The sequence below is a fragment of the Mastomys coucha genome, unplaced genomic scaffold, assembly GCF_008632895.1.
Source record: "Mastomys coucha isolate ucsf_1 unplaced genomic scaffold, UCSF_Mcou_1 pScaffold22, whole genome shotgun sequence".
Taxonomy (NCBI): domain Eukaryota; kingdom Metazoa; phylum Chordata; class Mammalia; order Rodentia; family Muridae; genus Mastomys; species Mastomys coucha.
In genome coordinates this window covers 62,565,167-62,575,059 of record NW_022196905.1, presented here as the reverse complement: position 1 = coordinate 62,575,059, position 9,893 = coordinate 62,565,167, and positions in this window count along the sequence as shown.

The window sequence follows — 9,893 nt, the reverse complement described above, 5'->3', positions numbered from 1 at the left end:
AGTACTCCATTGTGTAGATATACCACAATTTCTGTATCCACTCCTCTGTTGAGGGACATATGGGTCATAAACAACATTCTTGAAAGTTTATTTCTGCTTCTATATTTTCGTTGCTCTTTGAAATTTTCTATTTCTGTTTATGGGATGAATGAATGAATATATAAATAAGGGAAGGATTGACATAGTGACTGGAAATTAATACCTGTGATAAATAAGACAACTGAAGCTGAGCCATGAGTGTGGGAAAACTAGACAAAGGAGCAAATAAACAGTAAGCAAACAAGCAGGATAATTACTAAAGTATGAGCATGCTCACATGCAAGCATGTGGAAAGGAAGTCAGGATGACAGAGGAGTTGCATTGCTGCCATTTAATAATCCATTAATAGACAAGTTAATTAATCCACTAATAGACAAGTTAATTAAGTGTTGAGTTTTCTTTCAACTTTTGTTTTAGGTCTTTTTACTTCATTATTTATTTATTCACTTTACATCCTGATTGCAACGCCTCCTTCCTCCTTTTTTCCCAGTCCCACCCTTACAAATCCCTCACCTCAGAGAATGGGAACCCTTCCCTTGGGTACCAATCCACTTTGGAACATCTATCTCCAGCAGGACTAAGCCAAGCCTCTCCCACTGACCAAGCAGTCCAGATTGGTAGAAGGGGGTCCAATAGAAGGCAACAGAGCCCCCAGTCCAAGAGTTGGAGACTCACACAAAGACCAAGCTGCACACCTGCTCCGATGTGCGGGGAGGTCTAGGTCCAGCCCCTGCATATTCATTGTTTGGTGGTTCAGTCTGTGAGCACCATGGGCCCAGGTTAGTTGACTGTGTAGGCCTTTTTGTGGCACACTTGACCCCTCCAGGTTCCTCCATTTTATCCCCCATTCTTCCTCAAAACTATCACTAGTAACCAAGAATTAAACTGATATAGTAGAAAATACAGGTTCTCTATATGAATATAAACCTTATAAAACATTAAGGACATATTTCAAGACAATTTAGTTATATAGGCAGATATACTATGGATCTAGATGACAAATTAAATTTTATGAAATTTCCTCTGGAACCATGTGTATATATAATATAATTTTACTAAAAAACATAAAAGAATCTGGAAGTTATCAAGTTGATTCTAAGGATGACATATGTGTAAAAATCATGAAGCAAACCAACTATAAATTTGTTTTGAGAGCAAATTACATTGTTGACTTCTACAAGTGAATGATAAGTAAACTGAAATATATTTGGAGAGTAACAGCATGAGACAATGCATGCAAGTAAGCTTTTACTTTTTAATTTTTTCTGGTTTATGTTTTTGTTTTTGTTTTTCTAGATAGAATATCAATATATAATCCAATCTGATCTTCAATTTACTGTCCTTCAAGTGGCTGAAAGTTTCCTATCCTCTTGCTTCAGTTTCCTGAGTGCAGGATTACTTTACAATCATCTCAGTTTTTACATGTCATTACTTAGTGATGATTTACTATAGACTAAGTGCTTCACACATGTATTAGCACATCTGGTTATCATAACTATGAAGTGCTGTTGTCCTTGCTTTCACATCACAGCTAAAGGTCCCAAAGACAGAGGGGTTCAATCACTTGTCTCTGTTATTTAGACAGCGACCAAAATTTATTCCATGGCCCCTAATCACAGTGTAACAATTTCTAATTTCAAGCATGTCTTCCATTTGCCCTATTTATATTTGTCTTTACCCTAGACCTTGGGACATGCTAAACAGGGACCATTGGCTTCAACTGTTGGGGAGAATAACAGGTCAGGGAAGAAGGCAGATTCCTGGCAGGAGTAGAGTGGGCTCTGAAAGACTCCAGGGCCCACTACTGAACACTACTTGAAATCAAAGGTGCCAATTCAGTTTTAGCTGACATTTGAGTACAAAACCTTCACAAACTATAGTTTTCCCCCAGTCCAAGGAAGGTAGGCATTGCATAAAATGTAAGTATTATCTTTACTAGTTCACAACATCTGGAATTTATTTAGAGCCAGTAGTATGTAGTCACTGATAACGCAGTGAGTGAAAGCATACTTGGACACAGGATAGAAGTGGGTTCTTCCCCTTGAATTCCTTCCAGCAGGCTTTCCCTTTGTCCTTTCCTCAAAAGTGTTCAGTCATTTTTTGTCTGGGAAGGTAGCTTTTTCTCTTTCTTTTTCACTTTCTGTTTTACTGGCTAGATGAAAGTTGCAGGTTATTTTTCAAAAGATAAATGACACATTCAGAATCAAGAGATGGCCTCCATTTTGACAAGAATGATTGGGGACATGTGCTGGAAATAAGAGGCCTGAATTACTCAGACTCGAGTGCCCCAGTTCACACAGTTTAACTAGGGCAGTGGCCTTTGGAAGGACTGATGACAGATGCTCTGCTACTTTCTCTGTCTCTGTGTGAGTTACTCCAACTGCAAAGCCCCTTTAACAGCATCCAGCTTCTTTTTGTGAGCAGGCTCCAGGCTCCACTCTGATTCTATTCAGTCATGTCTGCAGCTTCCTAAATCAGTTTCCTTTCCTGAATAGAAGTCTGGAATGATTTTTTTCTTTTACTGTTCTTTAATTTTCCAAACCCAATAGACTGTCACAGAGAATCCCCAATGATAGTGGTGGTGGTGGTGGAGGTGCTCATGCTGGTGTGTGTGTGTGCATGTGTGTGTGTGTATGTGTGTGTGGTGTGTAGTTTATTTGTATAGGTAAAACACACAAGCGTTTACATTGATACAAGCCAAAGGGGTGGATGCAATATTATGCACAATGAGTATGTCATAGATGGGAACTTGGATGAGAGAAAGGAAGAAGAGAAGAAAAGGGATATGAGAGGGAATAATAGAGGCTGTATTCTGATATTACAGTAAAATGCAAACAGCTTATAGAATCTTCTTTTCTTTACACAGAAAATTAAATGAATGCTGCAAAATTTGCCAGGTTCTGTTGAGGAATGAATAAGACATTGCTTGAGAACGACTGAGCTCAGAGCCCAGCACAAAGTAATTACTCAGTAAATGAAAATTCCCCTAAGTTTTGAGAGAATCTCTGGAATTTCCAGGAAGGTCCTTTTCCTCCATACAATATTTCCTGAAAATCAACTATTTTGACATTGGGTACAATTGATGAGTGAGATGATGTCAAAGCAGGCCAGATAAACTTATTTTAGCCTACAAGCTTCACTGAAAGAAAGTATTATTGACAATTTATTATTCATCTATAAAATATTTGAACATCCTTCCTATAGTGAATGTTGTCCTTATCTTTTAAAGGAGGGGTCTGTATTCTCCTTATCTCTAGGGGCTAGACATTAATGAATTCAGATCATCCAACAAGATCTATTTTCTTACTACTACAAAATAAATGATAAAATAAAACAAGCAAAAGAACCATGAGATGTATATAAAAGCAAAGAGACAAAGTTTAGGTAGCTCTAATATCTGTCTGTGTGCCTGTCTGTCTCTCTATATCAATCTACCATCTATTATCTATCTTTATTTGTCTGTATATCTACCATGTATCTAACTTTCTTTTTTTATTCATTTAAGTTTTATTGCATTATGATTAGAAAAGATACATAATTTCAATTTATCTGAATTTGTTAACATTTAAATTCATATTTTAAGTAAATAGAATTGCATCTCATTCTTCTTTCCCTTTTGTACCTCAACTCCTCCCAGAGATTTCCCCCTTCAATACCTGCCATACCTTTAATTTTTTATCATATTTTTAAAAATTTATAAAATATCAAAAAAGTAAAAATAAGTATTATAAAAGTTGTTTGATATAAAACAACAATCAGTTGAACAGTCTTATGTAGATGCTTGTCTACAGCAATAATGAAAATACATGTTTTTCTCAATATATATTTTTGTTTTGTTTTGTTTTTTTGAGACAGGGTTTCTCTGTGTAGCCCTGGCTGTTCTGGACTCACTCTGTAGACCATGCTGGCCTCAAACTCAGAAATCCGCCTGCCTCTGCCTCTCAAGTGCTGGGATTAAAGGTGTGTGTCACCACACCCACTTTCCTCAATATAAATTTTAAATGACTCCAAACATGTTAACTATATGATATTTTATCACTATTATTTTTTTTTATTGTTTTATGAACATAAATAGATAAAAATCGTTTTGTTTGTTTGTTTATTTTGTTTTTAGTAGAGCTCAAAAATCTTGGCTCTTACTGTGGTATAAACCCCCCAAGAACAATTTTTAGACATTGGATTTAATTGTAATAAGGCTGTACTTCAAAGACCCTCATCACCAAAGGATTTTACTTCTATTGTAACTAAGCTAAGAGTTGACAGTTCTGATATGCCAAGGAATTATTTGTAGGCACGATTTTTGGATACAGATTTCCTGCAATGGTTAAAGCTATTTGATTTGAGTGGTTGTCTTCAATCACAGCCCATAGAGAACAGGTTACATTCATTTAAGAAATAATGTATGTATTAAGATGGTCTATCCATGAAGTCATTCACCAATTGTTTCAATGAACAATGGTTCTGCTTGGAGGATGGAACAGACGTTAGGTGAGGGTAAGAATCTGGTTCATTGACTGTAATGATTTTGAAAAGTAACATCTCAGAAAAAGAATAACTTATAAAGTCCTCTTCTTCAAAAGTGATACAATAATTATAAATATCAAGCAAAGCATTCAATCTCACTCTTTGTTGTTCTCTTACAAACCACTTCCCAAATTAATTGCATATGTTTCTTTTGGCTGTAAAAATAATTTTGAAATATGTAAACTGTTCTGAAAACCATAGTATAGTATAAACACATCAAATAAACAATCCTACTAATAGAGAGGCTGAGATAAGAGAAGCCTGATTTCAAGACCATTATGTGGTACACAACAAGACACTGTCAGGTACAAACAAGCAAAAAGTGTATATGGATTGTTCAAAACTGGACCTATTTCTACAATTACCAAGTCAAAGAGACAACTGGATGACAGCCAACAAATTTCTTAATCCTCATATTTTTGAATTTCAATCAATTAGGATATGTTGGTAATATTAATTTTTGTATTAAGAGATATTAAGGAAAAGCAATTGTTACTTCCTGTTATTTTTGTTGTTAGAGATGGAATTAGGTTTGTGTGGGTTTGTTGAAAGATTACTTTCTTGCTTCTTCTAGGGTGTAGTTTTGCTCTTTATGTTGGTGTCTTCCATTTATTATCCTTTGTAGGGCTGGATTTGTGGAAAGATATTGTGTAAATTTGATTTTGTCCTGGAATATTTTGGTTTCTCCAACTATGTTGATTGAGAGTTTTGCTGGATATAGTAGCCTGGACTGGCATTTGTGTTCTCTTAGGGTCTGTATGACATCTTCCCGGGATCTTCTAGCTTTCATAGTCTCTGGTGAGAAGTCTGGTGTAATTCTGATAGGCCTGCCTTTATATGTTTCTTGACCTTTTTCCATTACTGCTTTTAGTATTCTTTCTTTATTTAATGTATTTGGTGTTTTGGTTATTATGTGACAGGAGAAATTCTTTTCTGGTTCAGTCTATTTGGAGTTCTGTAGGCTTCTTTTATGTTCACGAGCATCTCTTTCTTTAGGTTAGGGAAGTCTATAATTTTGTGGAAGATATTTACTGGCCCTTTAAGTTGGGAGTCTTCAGTCTCTTCTATAACTATTATCCTTAGGTTTGGTCTTTTCACTGTTTCCTGGATTTCCTGGATGTTCTGGGTTAGGAGCTTTTTGCTTTTTGTATTTTCTTTGGCTGTTTTGTCAATGCTTTCTATGGTATCTTTTACCCCTGAGATTCTCTCTTCTATCTCTTGTATTCTGTTGGTATTCTATGACTCCTACTCTCTTTCCTAGGTTTTCTAATTCCAGGGTTGTCTCCTTTTTGTGTTTTCTTTATTATTTCTAGTTCCATTTTTAGATCCTGGATGGTTCTGTTCATTTCCTTTGCCTGTTTGATTGTGTTTTCCCATTGTTCTTTAAGGGATTTTTATGTTTCCTCTTTAAGTGCTTTTAGCTGTTTACCTGTGTTCTCCTGTATTTCTTTGAGTGAGTTATTTATGTCCTTCTTAAAGTCCTCTATCATCATCATGAGAGGTGATTTTAGATCTGAATCTCGCTTTTGTGGTGTGGTGATGTGTCCAGGACTTGCTATGGTGGTAGAATTGGGTTCTGATGATGCCAAGTAACCTTGGTTTCTGTTGCTTATGTTCTTAAGCTTGCCTCCTGCTATCTGGTTGTCTCTAGTGCTACCTGCCCTGGCTATATCTTACTGGAGCCTTACTTTCCAGTGATCCTGGTTGTGTCAGAACTCCTCAGAGTCCAGCTGTCTTTGGGATCCTGGTATCTTGTGATCCTGTAATCCTGGGCCCATTAGATCGCCTGGGAGTGGAGCTTCCTCTGACTGTTTTGGGACTGGCTGTGTAGTTTGTGTCCAAGGTCTGCTCAGGGTACCAGCCCAGACAGACAGGAAGGAACCCATGCCACTGGACTGGTGGAGTTCCTGTGTGCCTGGGTTCCACTGATCCCAGTTACTCCAGGTGTTGGGACAGATGTTGTGTCCGACTCTCCTCTGATCCTATGATCCTGGGAGTGTTAGAGAGCCTACAATGGAGCTTCCTCTTGCTGTTGTGGAACTGGCTGCAGAGTTTCTGTCCAAGGTTCTAACTTTCTCTTTGTTTGTTTGTTTGTTTGTTTGTTTGTTTCTGGCTCGTACTTTTCATCAAAATTGATTCACTCTCTGGCCATTCCTGTACAGTGTTGTCTTCTGGCCATTTTGAATGATGATCCATACCAAAGCTTAGCCTTCTCACATTTAAATCGACTCAATGACATACTTAATATTTTAAATATTATTTACTATAGCCAAGTACTGCTGGTTGTTTATAATAACTTTCAATATTGGTAAAATCCTAAGTATCCAATAATTTTGGTAACAATGAAAACTTTAGGCTATAAATCAGGATATCAAGATACATATATGATATTGAAGTGAAATTATTTGCATTGTCTGAGAGGATACTAGTGTTGACTACTATGTAGCCTTCACAAACAGAGCATTTAAACCTGAACCTGTCACTGGAGAGGAATCGCTATCACATGAGGCAGTACAGAAAATCAGTCCTGGAAACTGAATTCAATTCAGGTAGAGATTTTAGGGTAACTATAGTATAATTCCCAGGCTCTGTGGACAGATTATAAACCCAGGTATTATCTGTCCTGAAAGCAAATCTCTTCATGTTTTAAATACTGTCTATGGGCCACACAGAGATTAGTAATGCAAGGTAGAAGAAATGAATCATACAAGAAGGAACATGTGATATATTTCATAGAGGAGGAATCAAGGTCAAGAGCAGAAATGGCAAAGAGTACCTGTGAAAAGCACGGGAGTCTAAGGATGCTTCTACAAACAGGCAAAAGCAGCCCATTTCAGTCACCACATGTCACCAAGTACAGTGAGATCATCTGAAGGCACTGAAATCTCAATTTCATTAAAAATGTGCAAGGCAGAGAGGCTCATGCCTATTTAATAAAAAGTGTGCACCTTGTAGATAAACAGCCAGTCAAAATTTGTCTCAAAATTTGTCTCACTGGAGTTGTTTACTCAGCAGGCAAAGGTGAGAGAAGCTAGTCCAACAAGGATAAGCAAGGTTGCTCCTGAGTCTGAAACTTGCTGGAGAAAGTTATACAAGAAGCTTTTTATCACTGGGATTTGCTTAAGAGTGTAGTTATTTATAGAGGGCCCCATTTGATCTTTATTATTATCTCAGGGAATTTGATGGAACAAGTTCCAGAAAAAGCATATGAAGTGAGAATAATGATTATAGTTTCTTGGATTGTTCTGTGAATAAAAATTTTAAAAGTATTTATTTCACCTACATTTGCGTAGGACCTTCAGCCTGCCTCTCTAAAGAATCAGTCTGGGGAGATGCTACACTCTCTCTGTACTTGGTCCTGACTGCTGCTAAGAAACATTCCTTAAGGAAAGCAGTAATTCAGAAACATGAATAACTCGTACTTGATGAATGGAGTACATTAATACCAACTCAATCTTGTTAGAAATCCAATTCCAGCAAGATTTCCCAAGTTAAATTCCCTTTGGCATAAATTTGTTTCAATAAGCCTCTTGCCATTTATAAATTTAGATGAAATAGACCCTTTAAGTAGCCATTAGTGTTTGCTTAAACAGTGCATTTTCAGATAATTATGTTAAAAATAACGAGAAATTCTATTTACTAATATTTTCTTTCAGTCATAGGTTGAGCCAATCTTGAGGAAATTTCTCTTAATTTGAGCAGAATGAACTCAGTAGACTATTTTGAAATGCTCATTAGAACCCTACTTAATTGCTCACACATGGTCTCAGCTTTTTAGAACTGTCAGATTTTGGATTGCAAGACATAAAGTGACCAAGTGCTGCTGACTCCAGACCTCCCCTTCATCCCTGCATGAACTGGACTTTTCCTAGTGTGTCTTTGTTTTCATACTTTTCTACTCTGACCTTTTACTTCCATTTCTACACATGGATAAAAAGAGGAAAAATAAACATTGTGTGTGCGTTGAAGATATATGAAAGAATAGAATGATTAACCTAAAGTGTGCATGTCATAGTGTTTTATGTAGTATCATTTCTCCATAAAAAACAACTGATATTATGGAAGAAGTGTAAGCCAAGAAAGATAGTGACTGTTTTATATATTTCTTTTGCATCTTGTATCTTGTCCTGTTGCATGTGTTGTCATGACTACTAATTTGGGTACACCTTCAATGCAGCTTATTATTGACCATGTCAACTACCTAGGGATTCCTTAAAAAGTACTGCAGACTGGGAGGTATACGCAGTAGAAATGTAGTGGCTTATAGATGGTAAGGTTGAAACTTCATGATAAAATCATCTCCACATTTGTTCTCTCCCATGACCCACCTCTTCGGCTTGCAGGTGACCTCCATGACCCCTTCTTTCTCCTCCTTTTTAAACAAATTTTGCTTATTTGTTTGTTTAAAGGGCTAGGATTGAAACCAAGGCATCATAGATGCTAGACACATCTATATTCCTGAGCTCTATTCTTAGTCCTCTATTTACCTCTTCAAACCAGATTTCATTGGATTGTATAAACTGCCATTGAACTTACTCTGTAGCATAGACTTGCCTTGAGCTTTTGATCTTTCTGTCTTCAGAGTACCTGTAATTACAGGCCTTAGCCACCAGGATCAGCTCTATATTTAAAAATAATCGAGCAAATACTAAGTCCTAATGAGCATTCAGTGTTACAAATTTGTCACATCTGTGTGTTTCTGTGTGTGCATGTTTGAGAGAGTTTATGAGTGTCTATTTAAGCATATGAGTGTGTGTGTATGAGAGAGAGTGAGTGTGTTTGTGGTACTTTGAAGTTTTTATTGAGAATTTCATACGAACTATTTTGATCATAGTCTGTCAAATTCATAGAGGAAACTATTCCTTTTCTCTACACAGGTCAGGGCTAGTTATAGACATGATTTCCTCCATTGCTTGCTAAAGGTTGTGCATATGGCCAGAATCTTGCTGGAGACTCTATCCACTGCAGTCTCTTCTTTGTGTCCATGTTTCAGGGTATGAACTGGGATATCTTATGACTGTGTCTAGAAGTTCCATGGATCAAGGACACCATATAACCTCCTTCATTATTACCTCCTGACTTATAGGGACATAGGACTTCAACACACAAACTTTTGAATAGGGAAGGTACAAAATCCAGCCTATAATATTGTTCATGTTTCACTGAATGACTCTCATTCAATGAAAGAAGACTAATGCAAAGATTAATGCATGGAATATTACCTGTTACTCAAGTACATTTCTAATACTTCTCAAAATAGACTCAAAGTAATGTTTATGATACCCCTTAGAGGGAACTCCCATAGGCTCTAACAGAAAAGACTGGCATAT